At 46.0% G+C, this 18,854-nt stretch overlaps 1 long non-coding RNA gene across 1 annotated transcript; it reads left to right on the top strand.

The window, feature by feature from the left end:
• Nucleotides 1-785: 785 nt before the first annotated feature.
• LOC140421408 (uncharacterized) lies at nucleotides 786-15,411 on the top strand. The gene is made up of 2 exons (XR_011946742.1): nucleotides 786-874; nucleotides 9,598-15,411. It is a non-coding gene; the product is annotated as an uncharacterized lncRNA (long non-coding RNA).
• The last annotated feature ends 3,443 nt before the right edge of the window (nucleotides 15,412-18,854 follow it).

The following is an 18,854-nucleotide window of genomic DNA, read 5'->3' as shown; positions in this document are numbered from 1 at the left end:
ATTGTGGGGAGATTTGATTGAGGTGTACACAAGTTTCTAATAGATTAGATGAGATAGATTTTCAAAAAGCTGTTCCCACAAAAGGTTTATGGGACATGGATTGGAGATTGTGCGAAGAGATATAAGGGAATGTGGGGAAGAATTTTTTTTGCACAGTGGTAACAACTCAATGCTTAAACTCAAAGGCCGATAATATCCAGGTCCTGATGAATCGGATCTGCTGTTAGTGATGTTTCGTTTGACTTTTCCCTCTGTGATTCCTCCCCTTTAAACCCACTGTAAAAGGAGTTTTCAAAATCCGTCAGTGTGAGTGCAGGATAGAAATTCCCCACATTCCCTGTTCCTGCTCCAGGATCAGTAAAGTGAGTTAAAGATAATTTCTCCTGAACAAATCCATTGCTGCATTTCCTTCCTGAAGTTACATTTGTCCACTGGGGCCCGGCACCGGGAGAAAGCGGCAGCTGCCGTTGTGTTGGGTGTTGAGGCGGTGCCGCTAGTTTGTTATTGGGAGTGTTGAGGCCTCCACTGGTGTTTGTGAAGTCTCCCCTCCCACCCACTGTCCCGACCGCTGACTCCTTCCCGCCTGAAGATGAGACAAACTAGCGTCTGTCCCTGGACATGAGTCTCACTGCGCATGCCCCACATCACAATGCCCGGGGAGTGATTGACGGCAGCTCCGGCCCAATAGGAGGAGGGGCGGGGTTAGAGGACCGAGCGGGAGTGGATGGTCCTCCAACCAATCGGAGTGAGTGAAGGTGGGTGGGACTTCGACTGAAGCATGCGCAGTGCGGGTAATGGCGATGGCGATTTTATATCTGGGGTCAACAAAGGATAAGAGGAATATTGTGCAACGCGGGAGCGATAGGTCTGGCTGGTGGGTGTAAAAAGTTTTTTTAAACATGTCGTGCAAGCCCATACCCGGAAAAACTACTTCCTAGTTTCCCTGTTTCACGGAGCGGGACTGAGAGGGTCCAGTGATCGGTTCAGAATAACGACCGCCATCTTTACTCGAGACAGTGAGCAGTAGAGCGCATGTGCGGCCGCCATGTTTGTTGGGGGCAATATTTTCAATTATTGGGAGATATTCCACACTGCTCAGAATGGAGACAACCTGGCCAGCAAACTGCATTACCCTTTGTCTTGGTTACTTGACCTCCCATTACCCCGGTTTGCACAGACCCATTTATCTAATTGCTGATCAGAGTAGCAACAGAGAAGTAAAGAAACAAGCAAATTTTGCTCCATGGATCCCACTAACTCAATGGCTATCTGACCCCATGTGCGGCTCTGTTCAGTCACACGGAGACACATCAGAAACTCACAACCCTAGGGGTGGCAGGGTGGTGCAGTGATTAGCACTGTTGCCTATGGCGCTGAGGATCTGGTATCGATGCCGGCCCCGGGTCACTGTCTGTGTGGAGTTTGCCAATTCTTCCCGTGTGTGCGTGGGTCTCCTCCACAACCCAAAGATGCTCAGGATAGGTGGATTGGCCACGCTAAAATGGCCCCTTAATTGGAAAAAAAATAATTGGGTACTCTCAATTTATTTTTTAAAAAGAAAATCTTTTCCTTCAGACGGAACAGACAAACATTTCTTCTTCCACATTCACAGGCTAATGATATTCAGGTCCTGATGAATGAGGTGACTCTGTTAAATCTTGATGTGAAGTTTGATTGGAGTTTCCATTTGTAAATTCTCCCCTTGTAATATCCTGATAGAGAAGTTTATAAAAGAAATCACTGGGGACAGGCAGGGTGGCTCAGTTGTTAGCCGATGACCCGGGTTATATCCCGGCCCTGGGTCACTGTCCGTATGGATTCTGGTGGAATCCCGTGTCTGTGTGGGATTCACCCCCACAATCCAAAAAGATGTGCAGAGTCGGTGAATTGGCCACGTTAAAATTACGCCTCAATTAGGAGAAAAACAATTGGGTAATTTTAAAAAATTTAAAATCAAAAATAAACAAAAGCCAGACTTCCGGTGATGGCGGGCAGGAGGCAGCCGCACATTGGAGGGCTCCCATTCTGGAACAGCATTTTCGGGACTTTAAGCACGGTCCCAGGGGCCATGGAGGCGGCAAAAGCAGGGAGGAGGCACAGTGAAGGAAAATGTCGAGGGTGAGCTAAAAAACGGCCGTAAAAAAGGTCACTGTGGGGTCACCAAGGAAAATGGATGCTGGAGCACCAGGGGAGGCCGCATTGTATACAGCTGAAGAAATGACTAATGTGATGGCTGCGGAATTCGCAAGGCAGTTTACACAACACATGGAGACAATGAGGAAGGAGATGAGGGAGGTTTTGAGTGTGCTGGTGGAGGAGGCGATTACCCCGGTGAGGACGGTGGTGGCGAGCGCAGTGGCGGAGGTGCGGGAGCAGGGTGAGGCGCTGAAGGAAGTGGAGGAGACATTATTGCAGCACGATGATGAACTTAGCTCGATGGGGAAGGAGATGCGGAAGGTGATGGAGATTAACAAGGATCTGCGAGGAAAAATGGAAGACCTGGAAAACAGATACAGATTAACTTGCTTACCTTGAAGGTCAGCTCTTGAGTTCGGGAGTGAGAGCTGGGACCTTAGAATCAGCGCGGGAATTTTGAAAAAGCGCGGGGGCTGCGAGGCAGAGGGGACCATTTAAAAGGTCGCTGTCTGTGGTGAGGTGAGTACAGATTAACAACTTACTTACCTTGCAGGCCAAGTAGATTTCAGCAGGAGCGGAGCAGGCTAGTCCATTTCAGCGGGGGCAGTGCGGAAGTGATTTCTGGGAGGTAAGTTTCTCCTTTAAATTTTTTTTTAAATTCTAGTGTTTAAGGTGGGAACAGGAAGTCGACCTGCGGACTTCTGGGAAGATCCTCACCAATAAATTCTGGTGGAGAGGAAACCCGAGACACTACACGTGTAGTGTCTCCCACCCGCCCTCCTCCTCTAACGTAACAATAAAACCCTTTGGTGTGAGGTAAGTACCATATTTTATTATTGTTATTAATCATTTTATTTTTTTTATATATAAAAAAAAATTAATTTAGTTGTTAGCCAGATCTTGGTAGAAAGTTAGAGGAATGGCAGGGAAGGGAGTGCAATGTTCCTCCTGCAGGATGTTTGAGGTGAGGGATGCCGTTAGTGTCCCTGCTGATTTTACCTGCAGGAAGTGCTGCCATCTCCAGCTCCTCCAAGACTGAGTTAGGGAACTGGAGCTGGAGTTGGAAGAACTTCGGATCATTCGGGAGGCAGAGGGAGTCATAGATAGCAGCTTCAGGGAATTAGTTACACCAAAGATTGGAGATAGATGGGTAACTGTAAGAGGGACGGGGAAAAAACAGCGGGCCTCTGGCACAGAGTCTGTCCCTGTTGCTCAGAAGGGAAGGGGGGAGAGGAGCAGAGCATTAGTAATTGGGGACTCTATAGTCAGGGGCACAGATAGGAGATTTTGTGGGAGCGTGAGAGACTCACGTTTGGTATGTTGCCTCCCAGGTGCAAGGGTACGTGATGTCTCGGATCGTGTTTTCCGGGTCCTTAAGGGGGAGGGGGAGCAGCCCCAAGTCGTGGTCCACATTGGCACTAACGACATAGGTAGGAAAGGGGATAAGGATGTCAGGCAGGCTTTCAGGGAGCTAGGATGGAAGCTCAGAACTAGAACAAACAGAGTTGTTATCTCTGGGTTGTTGCCCGTGCCACGTGATAGTGAGATGAGGAATAGGGAGAGAGAGCAATTAAACACGTTGCTACAGGGATGGTGCAGGCGGGAGGGATTCAGATTTCTGGATAACTGGGGCTCTTTCTGGGGAAGGTGGGACCTCTACAGACAGGATGGTCTACATCTGAACCTGCGGGGTACAAATATCCTGGGGGGGAGATTTGTTAGTGCTCTTTGGGGGGGTTTAAACTAATGCAGCAGGGGCATGGGAACCTGGATTGTAGTTTTAGGGTAAGGGAGAATGAGAGTATAGAGGTCAGGAGCTCAGATTTGACGTCGCAGGAGGGGGCCAGTGTTCAGGTAGGTGGTTTGAAGTGTGTCTACTTCAATGCCAGGAGTATACGAAATAAGGTAGGGGAACTGGCAGCATGGGTTGGTACCTGGGACTTCGATGTTGTGGCCATTTCGGAGACATGGATAGAGCAGGGACAGGAATGGATGTTGCAGGTTCCGGGGTTTAGGTGTTTTAGTAAGCTCAGAGAAGGAGGCAAAAGAGGGGGAGGTGTGGCGCTGCTAGTCAAGAGCAGTATTACGGTGGCGGAGAGGATGCTAGATGGGGACTCATCTTCCGAGGTAGTATGGGCTGAGGTTAGAAACAGGAAAGGAGAGGTCACCCTGTTGGGAGTTTTCTATAGGCCTCCAAATAGTTCTAGGGATGTAGAGGAAAGGATGGCGAGGATGATCCTGGATAAGAGCGAAAGTAATTGGGTAGTTATTATGCGAGACTTTAACTTTCCAAATATTGACTGGAAAAGATATAGTTCGAGTACATTAGATGGGTCGTTTTTTGTACAGTGTGTGCAGGAGGGTTTCCTGACACAGTTTGTTGACAGGCCAACAAGAGGCGAGGCCACATTGGATTTGGTTTTGGGTAATGAACCAGGCCAGGTGTTGGATTTGGAGGTAGGTGAGCACTTTGGGGACAGTGACCACAATTCGGTGACGTTTACGTTAAGGATGGAAAGGGATAAGTATACACCGCAGGGCAAGAGTTATAGCTGGGGGAAGGGAAATTATGATGCCATTAGACGTGACTTGGGGGGGATAAGGTGGAGAAGTAGGCTGCAAGTGTTGGACACACTGGATAAGTGGAGCTTGTTCAAGGATCAGCTACTGCGTGTTCTTGATAAGTATGTACCGGTCAGGCAGGGAGGAAGGTGCCGAGCGAGGGAACCGTGGTTTACCAAAGAAGTGGAATCTCTTGTTAAGAGGAAGAAGGAGGCCTATGTGAAGATGAGGTGTGAAGTTTCAGTTGGGGCGATGGATAGTTACAAGGTAGCGAGGAAGGATCTAAAGAGAGAGCTAAGACGAGCAAGGAGGGGACATGAGAAGTATTTGGCAGGAAGGATCAAGGAAAACCCAAAAGCTTTCTATAGGTATGTCAGGAATAAGCGAATGACTAGGGACAGAGTAGGACCAGTCAAGGACAGGGATGGGAAGTTGTGTGTAGAGTCTGAAGAGATAGGCGAGATACTAAATGAATATTTTTCGTCAGTATTCACTCAGGAAAAAGATAATGTTGTGGAGGAGAATGCTGAGCTCCAGGTAAATAGATTAGATGGCATTGAGGTATGTAGGGAAGAGGTGTTGGCAATTCTGGACAGGCTGAAAATAGATAAGTCCCCGGGACCTGATGGGATTTATCCTAGGATTCTCTGGGAGGCCAGGGAAGAGATTGCTGGACCATTGGCTTTGATTTTTATGTCATCATTGGATACAGGAATAGTGCCAGAGGACTGGAGGATAGCAAATGTGGTCCCTTTGTTCAAAAAGGGGAGCAGAGACAACCCCGGCAACTATAGACCGGTGAGCCTCACGTCTGTAGTGGGTAAAGTCTTGGAGGGGATTATAAGAGACAAGATTTATAATCATCTAGATAGGAATAATATGATCAGGGATAGTCAGCATGGCTTTGTGAAGGGTAGGTCATGCCTCACAAACCTTATCGAGTTCTTTGAGAAGGTGACTGAACAGGTAGACAAGGGTAGAGCAGTTGATGTGGTGTATATGGATTTCTGCAAAGCGTTTGATAAGGTTCCCCATGGTAGGCTATTGCAGAAAATACGGAGGCTGGGGATTGAGGGTGATTTAGAGATGTGGATCAGAAATTGGCTAGCTGAAAGAAGACAGAGGGTGGTGGTTGATGGGAAATGTTCAGAATGGAGTTCTGTCACAAGTGGAGTACCACAAGGATCTGTTCTGGGGCCGTTGCTGTTTGTCATTTTTATCAATGACCTAGAGGAAGGCGCAGAAGGGTGGGTGAGTAAATTTGCAGACGATACTAAAGTCGGTGGTGTTGTCGATAGTGTGGAAGGAAGTAGCAGGTTACAGAGGGATATAGATAAGCTGCAGTGCTGGGCTGAGAGGTGGCAAATGGAGTTTAATGTAGAGAAGTGTGAGGTGATTCACTTTGGAAGGAAAAACAGGAATGTGGAATATTTGGCTAATGGAAAAGTTCTTGAAAGTGTGGATGAGCAGAGGGATCTAGGTGTCCATGTACATAGATCCCTGAAAGTTGCCACCCAGGTTGATAGGGTGGTGAAGAAGGCCTATGGAGTGTTGGCCTTTATTGGTAGAGGGATTGAGTTCCGGAGTCAGGAGGTCATGTTGCAGCTGTACAGAACTCTGGTACGGCCGCATTTGGAGTATTGCGTACAGTTCTGGTCACCGCATTATAGGAAGGACGTGGAGGCTTTGGAACGGGTGCAGAGGAGATTTACCAGGATGTTGCCTGGTATGGAGGGAAAATCTTATGAGGAAAGGCTGATGGACTTGAGGTTGTTTTCGTTAGAGAGAAGAAGGTTAAGAGGAGACTTAATGGAGGCATACAAAATGATCAGAGGGTTAGATAGGGTGGACAGTGAGAGCCTTCTCCCGCGGATGGAAATGGCTAGCACGAGGGGACATAGCCTTAAACTGAGGGGTATAGATATAGGACAGAGGTCAGGGGTAGGTTCTTTACGCAAAGAGTAGTGAGGCCGTGGAATGCCCTACCTGCTACAGTAGTGAACTCGCCAACATTGAGGGCATTTAAAAGTTTATTGGATAAACATATGGATGATAATGGTATAGTGTAGGTTAGATGGCTTTTGTTTCGGTGCAACATCGTGGGCCGAAGGGCCTGTACTGCGCTGTATTCTATGTTCTATGTAGATCCAGGCGACAGAATTTGAGGATCGTGGGGCTGCCCGAATGAGTTGAAGGACCGAGGCCGACTGAGTATTTTGCCACGATGCTGGCGAAACTATTGGGGGAGGGGGAGGACCCTCCCAATATGAACTGGATCAGGCTCATCAGTCGTGGAGTCCTGTACCAAAGGCGAGTGAGCCGCCAAGGGCAGTGACTCTGTGCTTCTGTAGGTACAGTGTGAAGGAGAAGGTCCTGTGCTGGACCAGGCAGAAGCGGGTGGTGCAGTGAGCTGGAGCTGATATACTTGTATACCAGGACTTTACGGTGGAGCTGACGAGGAGGCGGGCTGCCTTCAACCGGGTGAAGAGGGCACTGTACATTAGCAAGGTGCAGTGCGGCATTGTATATCCAGCAAAGCTGAGGGTGACTTACAAACTCAAGGACTTTTATTTTGGCAGCGGAGGAATTTGTGAAGGCAGAAGGACTGGCAGAACTGAGAAATTGAGAAATGGCCATGTGCAAATGTAACCTTACGACTGTATTTTCTTCTTTTTTGTTTCACTGCATGCGGGCGTATGGGCTAAAGGAGCCAATGTTGTATATATTTGGACAAGGGAAGTGATGGGACTTTCACTCGAAATGAGGTTCTTTGGGGAGTGGGTGTGTATGCGGGGTTTGTGTGCTAAAAGGGGATTTCTGGGCTTTCCTCGGGCCGGGCAAGGGGGAAAGGGACCCGGGTGGGGGCCTCCACGCTGGCCGGTTTAAGCCGGTCAGTGAACGGGGGAGGAGCTGCGGCCATCGGAGCCTGGCAGAACAGGGTCCGAGTGGTCTAGCCGGGGTGGAAAGTTGGGGGGAAGGAACCGAGGTTGGGGGGAGGAGTTTTACAGGAGGCAGTGGATGGGAGGAGTTGGAGAGGGGGGAGGGGAGGTGTTTACAACTCTTGGGTATCATGTACGGTACTCTTTCAGAGGTTGGATGGGGGGGAGTGGACTCTATGGGTTAATGGTGACCATGGGCGGTCCCGGACTCCTTTTTCTTTTTCTCCTTTGTTTTTTGTTTCCACCGTGGGAGGGTTTGTTTTAATGGATGCATATATTGACAGGTGGGCCATTGTTTGGGGTGGTGGGAGTGTGGGATCGTTGTTATTATTAAGGGGATTGATTTTGTATTTGTTACCGTTTACTGTCTGTGGGTGGGGTGTAAACTTTGAAGGAAAATGTGAAAATGGAGAATAAAAACATTTTAAAATAAATAAATAAATAAACAAAAGCCAAAATTTTAAAAACAAATTTTACAAAATCCCCATTACCGACAGTCTAGGATAGAAATTCTGAACACACAATTCTAGTTTCTCTGGAACATTTTTCCCTCTTGTTCCCCCAAAGCTGTAAATCCCCCATCCCACACATACTCCATCCTCCCTGGGCTGAAATCCAAACCCATCTCACCATCTGCACCATTTCTTTCCTCCACTCCCAGTTTTCTCCCTCCCTCTCCTCTGCCTGGGTTCAGTTCTCCAGCTCCTGTCTGCAGACTGACGATAAAATCAATGGGTCTTACTGGGGGGTTTGGGGCCTCCAGCGGGTGTTTGTGAATCTTCCAGCCCACCTGCCAGGGTTTCCTTCCTTCCCTAAAAGAATGGTCTCTGGTCGCACCATGGTTAGCTGCCTCACGGTGCCAAGGACCCGTGTTCGATCCCGGCCCGGTCAATGTCCGTGTGGACATTCTCCCCGTGTCTGCGTGCGTAACACCTCCACAACACAAAGGTGTGCAGGGTAGGTGGATTGGCCACGCTAAATTGCACCTTAATTGGAAAAAATTAATTGGTTACTCAAAATTTATTTCCGAAAAATTGTCTCTTTCCTAATGTTCACAATTAATGGGGTGGGTTCCCCAGGAGATGGCTGACATTTCAGGGCAATTCAATTAATAATGGACATAGATATGGCTAGTGTTGTTACATTGTACAGATTAGATATATTATTTACCGTTTTGTAATAAAGTAAATATATTATTATTTCTTGTCTTGTAATATCAGACTGTAGCTACGTTATAGATTTCCAGTCATCTCTTCCCTCAGATGGTTGTTAGTCTTTGGATTTCTCTTCCACAGGGACCAGTTGTATCTGGGGGTCATTGAATGTATTGAAGCACAAGGTTGACAGATATTTGATTGATAATGGAGTTCAGGGTTATGGCGAACAAGTAGGAAATAGAGAGAAAGCTGAGATGAGGGGGGATCTCTTCACTCGAGGATGTGGTGAAGCTTTGGAATTCTGTACCCCAGAGGAATGTGGAGCCTCAGTCATCAGGTATGTTCAAGACAAATATTGATAGGCTTCTAGATATTGAAGATATCGAGGGATATGGGGATTGTGTGGGGAAAATGGTGCTGAGGTAGATCGGCCAAGGATCTCATTGAATGGTTGAGCAGCCTCGGTGAGCCAATTGGCCTACTCTTGCTCCTATTTTAATCTCTGTGTCCCAGTCAGGAAGCAGTGAACTGAGCTTGGATCTGTCAATCAACATGAATCAGCACCTTCAGGAGAATTGGGAGGGTGAATATTAGATTCAGCAGAGTGAGAATGGAGGGAGATTGTGTGGGATGGAGATTTTGGAGAACGAGAGAAAATGATGTTCCATAGGAACTAGAATTGTCTGTTCTGAATTTTAATAATAATAATCTTGATTGTCACAAGTAGGCTTACATTGCAGTGAAGTTACGGTGAATTTCTATCCTGTACTAACAATGATGACTTTTGTAAAATTTTTTTGAAGGATATTGGAAGAGGAGGAATTACAGACAGAAATCTCAAACATCACGTCTCGATGTGACAAACTCACTCGATTCCTTCTGATCTGAATATCATTGGGCTCTGAATATCATCGGCGAGAAGGAGAAATGTTTGTCCAATCTGTTGGCTTCGAAAGATTTTAAACGTGAATGTGACAGGAAAAGCACCGAGACCCACACAACACACGCCCGAGTGAGAGTGTTCCAGTGAACTGACTGTGGAAAGAGCTTCAACCAGATACACAACCTGTAAAATCATCACACCATTCACAGTGAGGAGAGACAGTGCACATGTTCTGTGTGTCGACAAGGCTTCCACTGATTGTCCAATCTGGAGAGACACGAGGAGACCCAAAACATGGAGAAACCATGGAAATGTGGGGACTGTGGGAAGGGATTCAGAGTCCCATCTGAGCTGGAGATTCATCGACGCAATCACACTGGGGAGAGGCCGTTCACCTGCTCTCAGTGTGGAAAGGGGTTTATTGATTTATCCACCCTGCGGAAACACGAGCGAGTTCACACTGGGGAGAGACCATTCACCTGCCCTCAATGTGGGAAGGGATTTATTGATTTATCTACCCTGCAGAAACATCAGCGAGTTCACACTGGGGAGAGACCATTCACCTGCTCCCAGTGTGGGAAGGGATTTGTTGATTCATCTACCCTACGGAGACATCAGCGAGTTCACACTGGGGAGAGGCAATTCACCTGCTCCGTTTGTGGGAATGGATTCACACAGTTATCCAGCCTGCAGACACACCAGCAAATTCACACTGGGGAGAGGCAATTCACCTGCTCCGTCTGTGGGAATGGATTCACTCGGTTATCCAGTCTGCAGACACACCAGCGAGTGCACACTGGGGAAAAGCCATTCACCTGCTCTCAGTGTGGGAAGGGATTCACTTGGTTATCCAACCTGCGGAGCCATCAGCGAGTTCACACTGGGGAAAGGCCGTTCACCTGCTCTCAGTGTGGGAAGGGATTCACTTGGCTATCCAGCCTGCGGAACCATCAGCGAGTACACTGAGGAAACGTCATTCAGCTGCTCTGAGTGGGGAGAGATTCAGTGATTTATCCATCCTGCGGAAACACCAGCGAGTTCACCCTGGGGAGAAGCCATTCACCTGCTCCCTCTGTGGGAATGGATTCACACAGTTATCCAACCTGCAGACACACCAGCGAATACACACCGGGGAGAGGCCAGTCACCTGATCTTAGTGTGGGAAGGGATTCCATAGAAATTTTGCCCTTCGCGCCTGCTCTGCCATTCGTTATGATCATGGCTTATCATCCAACTCAATAGCCCAATCCCGCTTTCCTCTCCATATCCTTTGATCCCCTTCGCTCTCAGTGCTATATCTAACTGCTTCTTGAAAACATACAATGTATTGGCCTCAACTATTTCCTGTGGTAACAAATTCCGCAGGCTCACCACTCTCTGGGTGAAGAAATTTCTCCAAATCTCTGTCCTCAATTGCTGCAGCACGGTGGCTCAGTGGGCTATCCCTGTTGCCTCACGGCGCCGAGGTCCCAGGTTCGGTTCCGGCTCTGGGTCATTGTCCGTGTGGAGTTTGCACATTCTTCCCGTGTTTGCATGGGTTTCGTCCCCACAACCCAAAAGGATGTGCAGGTTAGGTGGATTGGCCACGCTAAATTGCCCCTTAATTGGAAAAAATTAATTGGGTACTCTAAATTTTAAAAAAAATCTTTGTCCTAAATGGTCTAGCCCGTATCCTCAGACTGCGACCTCTGGTTCTGTACACTCCCACCATCAGGAAAATCTTTCCTGCATCTACCCTGTCAAGTCCTGTTAGAATATTATAGGTTTCAATGAGATCCCCCATTCTTCTGAACGTCAGCGAATACAATCCTAACTGATTTAGTCTCTCATACGTCAGTCCCACCATGCAAGGAATCAGCTTGGAAAACCTGCGCTGCACTCCCCCTTGAGCAAGAACATCCTTCCTCAGGTTCAGAGACCAAAACTGCACACCATATTCTCACCAAGACCCTGTATAATTGCAGTAGGATATCCCCGCTTCTGTACTCGGATCCGCTCACAATGAAGGTTAGCATATCATTTGCCTCCTTTACCGCCTGCTGTAGCTGCATGCTTACCTTTAGCGACTGGTGTACGAGGACACCTAGGTCTCGTTGCACATTGCCCTCTCCTAATTTATGACCATTCAGCTAAGTCTGCCTTCTCCTTTTTGCTACCAAACTGGATAACCTCGCATTTCTCCAAATTATACTGTATCTGCCATTTGTTTGCCCACTCACTCAACTTGTCCAAATTACGCTGATGGATCTGTGCAACCTCCTCGCAGCTCACCCTCCCAATCAACTTGTGTCATCTGCAAATTTGGCGATATTCCATTCTGTTCCCTCATCTATATTGTTAGGTGACGCAGTGGGTAGCACTGCGGTCTCACAGAGCTGGGGACCAGTGTTCAATCCTGGCCCCAGGTCACTGTCCGTGTGGAGTCACGTTCTCCAAGTGTCTGCGTGGGTGTCAGCCCCATAACACACAGATGTTTACCTCTATTTGCGCGATTCAATTGGTTATGCCATTTGCAGTCACACCAGGGAGTTCATACTGGTGCGAGGCTGTTCACCTGCTCTCAATGTGCGAAGGGAGTTTGTAATTCATCACACTTCCTGAGACACCAACAAGTTCACAACTGATTACAGGGATTGGATTCTGCTGTTATTGTTTCTGTTCTCAATTACATCCAGGACTGCATTTTGTTCATTCTGTTGGTCAATGGGGTTGGTCAGAGGGTTTCTTTCTGCTGGATTGGCCAGTCTCACGGCTTCGTCTCCAATGGTCTGATTCTCGCTAAGCCTTCTTGCGAATATCTGGTTTCACATTTCACAAGGATCAAAGAGTGAAAGGGTGTTTGGAGTTTAGAAGATGTTTCATTACCATTTCTGTTTGGAAACCCCCAAAATCATGCCACATTGCCATGAAGATGGGCTGTGGTGGTTACATGGTTCTTTTGTTTCATTTATCTTGGTGCTTCTCACAGATGAAAATTCATGGAATTATCATAGAATTTACAGTGCAGAAGGAGGCCATTTGGTCCATCAAGTCTGTACTGGCTCTTTTGAAAGAGCATTCTACCCAAGCCCACAGACCCACCCTATCCCCATAACCCAGTAACCCCACTCAACACTAAGGGCAGTTTTGGACACTAAGGGCAATTTAACATGGCCCTTAATCCACCTAACCTGCACATCTTTGGACTGTGGGAGGAAACCGGAGCACCCGGAGGAAAACCCACACACACACGGGGAGAACGTGCAGACTCTGCACACACAGTGACCCAAGCCACGAATCGATCCTGGAGCTGTGGAGCAATTGTGCTAACCACTATGCTACCGTGCTGCCCACAAATTATTAGGGTACGAGGGGCAAGTTGTCTGAAGTGCACTGGGAAACTACATTAAATAGTGTGGCGGGAGACAGGCAATCACTAATGTTTAAGGAATTATTAAAGATTTACATACGGATCGGTTAGCTCAGTTGGCTGGGTGGCTGGTTTGTGCTCAGTAACACAACAGCGCAGGTTAAATTCCCATACCGGCTCAGGTTAGCCATGGTCTGGGTCAGTATTTATGCTCCACATGATCCTCCACCCACTCCTCCATATCTCCCCACCCCCCACCCCCAATCAGCATCTCCTTCTATTCCTTTCTCCCTCGTGTATGTGTCTAGCTTTACGTTCAGTGGATTCATGCTGTTCACCTCAACCACTCGCTGTGGTCGTGCGTTCCACATTCTCACCACTCTCTGGGTAAAGAGGTTTCTATTGAAATTCCTATTGGATTATTGAATTCCTTCATAATCTGAAAGACTTCCATCAGGTCACCCATCAGTCTGCTCTTTTCCAGAAAAAAGCAGTCCCTGCCTTTCCTTAGTGTTAAATGCTCTTATGAGTTGAGGGACTCATGTATATCATGAATCTTCGTTGCACCTTATCCAGTGCCTCTACTTCCTTTTTCGAAATGGAGATCATTAATGTTGACAGAGCTCCCAGTGTATGCGAACCATCGTTTTAAACAAGTTGAACATTTCCTCCGTACTTTTCAATTCTCTCCCTCTGGAATGGAACCCTATAAATGGGCTCCACACTTTAGGAAAGATGTGAAGTTCTTAGAGACGGTGTAGAGGACATTTACAAGAATGGCACCAGGGATGAGGGACTCCAGTTAGTTGGAAACTGGAGCAGCTGAATTTCTCTCCTGAGATCACAGCATCTGGAGGGTGGGGAATGGGGCCATTCAGCCCTTTGGGACCGTGTCGGCTCCCTGTGGAGGAAGCCAGTCTGTCCATTGCCCCGTTCTATCCCCTAATCCCTGTGGGTTTATTTCTCTCAGCGCCTGTCCAATTTCCTATTGCAATCCCTCCGTCATCTCTGCATCTCCTACCCTCATAGGCAGTAGGTTCCAGGTTGTTACCACTCGCTTTACATGTACACAAGGCTGCTGGAGCACAGGGGAGTCTATTTGGCCCATTTTCCCCGTGCCAGCTCTTTGTACAGCGACCCATTTAATCCCAGAGTTCAACTATTTTGTTTTCTTTTTCAGAATGTAACAAATTCCCTTTTGGAAGTTACAGTCCAATGAGATTCTGGCACCATTTATGGACAGTGCATTCCAAATCACAACAACTCGCTGTGTTTTACAACAAATAATTGTACATGTGGTGTGTCTGGAATTTCACAGAGTATTCAAAATGGTGTCAGTGACGTGGTTATTGCACAACATTAAGACTCAACCTTTATCAATAAATTGGTTAGGACACCGAGTGTAATATATCTTAGTTTGCAGACAATTAGAACAAATGTACATTTCTATAAAACCTCTCACTGCCACTGGACCTTCTAAAGTATTTTAAAGCCAATGGAGTACTTTTGAAACATATTCACTGTTGTAATGTAGGAAGCTGTAAGTACGCATGTGTAATCACATTTGGTTTTAAAATTGTTATTTTCATTATAAAATAAATAAACCATTTAGAGTACCCAATTAAGCTTTCCCAATTAAGGAACAATTTAGCGTGACCAATCCACACATGCACATCTTTGGGTTGTGGGGATGAGGCCAACAAAACCACTGGAAGAATGCAAACTCCACACGGCAGTGACCCAGAGTGGGGATCGAACCCAGGACCTCGGCGCGTGAGGCAGCAGTGCTAACCGTTGCGCCACCTTGCTGCCCGTAAATTGTTATTTTCAAAGTGTATTCACTGGCCTTAGTAATAAGGTCAAGGAAGCCCTTTTATACCTCTAACATGTGCCTTTCTGCAGCCATTTCACCTTCTGTACCTTTTCTATATTAACTATGTATTGATTTCATTGCAAAAAACAATAATTAAATTGAAGTTTATTCAGCAGTGAACATTGATTATGATTAGTGAATTGGTGTATTAGGTAATTATATTGCAAAGACTAGATCTTTATTTTTAAAAATAACACGATCAACCAAAATGTTTCCAGAAACTGCAGAGCGATCAGAATTTGTTTGAAAAAATTAATTTCTCGATAATTCCGAGAAGTTACGAGATGTGGTGATAAGCCTGTATATATTACATGTACTCAGCAGTGTGACCTCCCACCAGTAGTTGGCGTCAGGCATCAGTCAGGTGACATTCTGCTACCAGCAGAAGGTTGTCAGGCATACAGGAGGCCAGTCGCACATAAGGGTAGTTCCAAGAGTGTTTAATGTAATTCTGTGATAACTTAGCATCCTTACCACGTGTACATTAATAAATCATTGTTCTGGTTAATTCACCAGCAGTTCTGTAGAATCATTGCAAGACAAGATCACAGAACACAACACGAGACACCATATTCTGCCAAAAATATGTGGGCTAGGCATTGGAGTAATGGTATTGTTACTGGGCGACTAATCCAGAGACCCAGGTTAATGCTCTGGGGACCTGGGATCGAATCTGCCTTTGACAGATGCTGAAATTGAATAAAAGTCTCGAATTAAATGTCTGATGATAACACTCTTGATTGTTGTAAAAACCCGTCTGGGTCACTAATGTCCTTCAAGAAATCTGCTCTCCTTACATGGCCTGGCCTACATGTGACTCCAGATCCACAGCAATGTTGTAGTTGATTTGTAAGTGCCCTCTGAAATAGTCTCACAAGACACACAGTTCAAGGGCAATTGGAATGAGCAATAAATGCTGGCCCAGCCAGTGACGCCCACCTCCCATGAATGAATAATTTTTACGAAGACTCTTTTCAATTTGAAGACGAGTAAGAAACTGTCTCTTTGATTGGATTTGATTTATTGTCACGTGTCCCGAGGTACAGTAAAAAGTATTGTTCTGCGAACAGTCCAGACAGATTGTTCCATACATGAAAAAACAAAGTGCGGATCTTGGCAGTTTGCTCAGTTCACAAAAGAATTTAATGGCTTTGTAGACGTAGATTAAGATTTTAATCACCCTCCGAAACGTAGCTAGACAGCTTATATAGACAGACACAAACGATACTGTAACTGAATTAGAGGAAATGTTAGAGATTTAACTGAACCACATTTTTGAAAGATTCGGCCTTAATGATGGAGAAACAGGAAAAGCCACGCAAGGAGATGAGGAAATCCAGGATCAGTGCGGATTTGCTGTCACCCCTCCTCTCTTATACATGAACGGTATTTAGGCTGCAGAATGTTTCACACCAAAACACAGGGGTCAAATATAAGCAACACATAATTCTCAATTCACTTCCATTTAACTATATTTGACTTTGTTTAAAAGCTGACTGGTCAAACTGAACAAAGATTCATGGAATTTCTGTTACCCAGTGAAACACTTTCTTTTCTTGGTCAGTCATGTTTGCAATTCAATGGTGTATATTTCAGAGTTATTTAGGATGAAGACTCGAGATCTATTCAATTCAAAATGAAGTCATATAACAAATAGTAAACAGATAGTAAAAGTTTCTACAAATATATAAAACAAAAAAGAGTGGCTAAGGTAAATATTGGTCCTTTAGAGGATGAGAAGGGAGATTTAATAATGGGAGATGAGGAAATGGCTGAGGAACTGAACAGGTTTTTTGGGTCGGTCTTCACAGTGGAAGACACAAATAACATGCCAGTGACTGATGTTAATGAGTCTATGACAGGTGAGGACCTTGAGAGGATTGTTATCACCAAGGAGGTGGTGATGGGCAAGCTAATGGGGCTAAAGGTAGACAAGTCTCCTGGACCTGATGGAATGCATCCCAGAGTGCTAAAAGAGATGGCTAGGGAAATTGCAAATGCACTCGTGATAATGTACCAAAATTCACTAGACTCTGGGGTGGTCCCGGCGGATTGGAAATTAGCAAACGTGACACCACTGTTTAAAAAAGGAGGTAGGCAGTAAGCGGGTAATTATAGGCCAGTGAGCTTAACTTCGGTAGTGGGGAAGATGCTGGAATCTATCATCAAGGAAGAAATAGCAAGGCATCTGGATGGAAACTGTCCCATTGGGCAGACGCAGCATGGGTTCATAAAGGGCAGGTCGTGCCTAACTAATTTAGTGGAATTTTTTGAGGACATTAACAGTGCGGTAGATAATGGGGAGCCAATGGATGTGGTATATCTGGATTTCCAGAAAGCCTTTGACAAGGTGCCACACAAAAGGTTGCTGCATAAGATAAAGATGCATGGCATTAAGGGGAAAGTAGTAGCATGGATAGAGGATTGGTTAATTAATAGAACGCAAAAAGTGGGGATTAATGGGTGTTTCTCTGGTTGGCAATCAGTAGCTAGTGGTGTCCCTCAGGGGTCAGTGTTGGGCCCACAACTGTTCACAATTTACATAGATGATTTGGACTTGGGGACCAAGGGCAATGTGTCCAAGTTTGCAGACGACACTAAGATAAGTGGTAAAGCAAAAAGTGCAGAGGATACTGAAAGTCTGCAGAGGGATTTGGATAGGCTAAGTGAATGGGCTAGGGTCTGGCAGATGGAATACAATGTTGACAAATGTGAGGTTATCCATTTTGGTACGAATAACAGCAAAAGGGATTTTTATTTAAATGATAAAATATTAAAACATGCTGCTGTGCAGAGAGACCTGGGTGTGCTAGTGCATGAGTCGCAAAAAGTTGGTTTACAGGTGCAACAGGTGATTAAGAAGGCAAAATTTGTCCTTCATTGCTAGAGGGATGGGGTTTAAGACTAGGGAGGTTCTGCTGCAATTGTATAAGGTGTTAGTGAGGCCACACCTGGAGTATTGTGTTCAGTTTTGGTCTCCTTACTTGAGAAAGGACGTACTAGCACTGGAGGGTGTGCAGAGGAGATTCACTAGGTTAATCCCAGAGCTGAAGGGGTTGGATTACGAGGAGAGGTTGAGTAGACTGGGACTGTACTCGGAATTTAGAAGGATGAGGGGGGGGGGGATCTTAGAGAAACATATAAGATTATGAAGGGAATAGATAGGATAGATGCAGGCAGGTTGTTTCCACTGGCGGGTGAAAGCAGAACTAGGGGGCATAGCCTCAAAATAAGGGGAAGTAGATTTAGGACTAAGTTTAGGAGGAACTTCTTCACCCAAAGGGTTGTGACTCTATGGAATTCCTTGCCCAATGAAGCAGTAGAGGCTCCTTCATTAAATGTTTTTAAGATAAAGATAGATAGTTTATTGAAGAATAAAGGGATTAAGGGTTATGGTGTTCGGGCCGGAAAGTGGAGCTGAGTCCACAAAAGATCAGCCATGATCTCATTGAATGGTGGAGCAGGCTCGAGGGGCCAGATGGCCTACTCCTGCTTCTAGTTCGTATGTTCTTACGTTCTTAAGTAAATATACTGATGTTCAATATTGAATAATGAAACAAATATTGAGTAAAATTGGTGGAAATCTTCTGTAGGAAGATAAGAATGATGCATTAATGATTGAACAGAGAGCATTATTCCTTTAGATATTTCCTGAACAAATGCTAAAGTTCAATATAAGTTCTATATCTTATGGTCTTACAAGTTGAGACATCTGTTTTAAAGGAACAGCTGGCTTCATGGAGAAAGTAACCTGGCCTCCCAGCCGAACCATTGAAAGCTGCAACAAGACTGTGCAGTTGAACGTTGCACAGGTCCATTGGTACTGTGTTTCCAGCTGTTTCTGTAGCATGGAGGTTATCACATTCACCTAATGCGCAAAAGATGCCTGGTTCAAAACTGGCAGCATCACTCGATGGATGCAGCTCCATCCTCAGGTGAATGAAGATGTGGGTTC

The sequence above is a fragment of the Scyliorhinus torazame genome, chromosome 5 (genome assembly GCF_047496885.1).
Source record: "Scyliorhinus torazame isolate Kashiwa2021f chromosome 5, sScyTor2.1, whole genome shotgun sequence".
NCBI lineage: Eukaryota > Metazoa > Chordata > Chondrichthyes > Carcharhiniformes > Scyliorhinidae > Scyliorhinus > Scyliorhinus torazame.
This window is presented reverse-complemented; position numbering and strand designations above follow the sequence as displayed.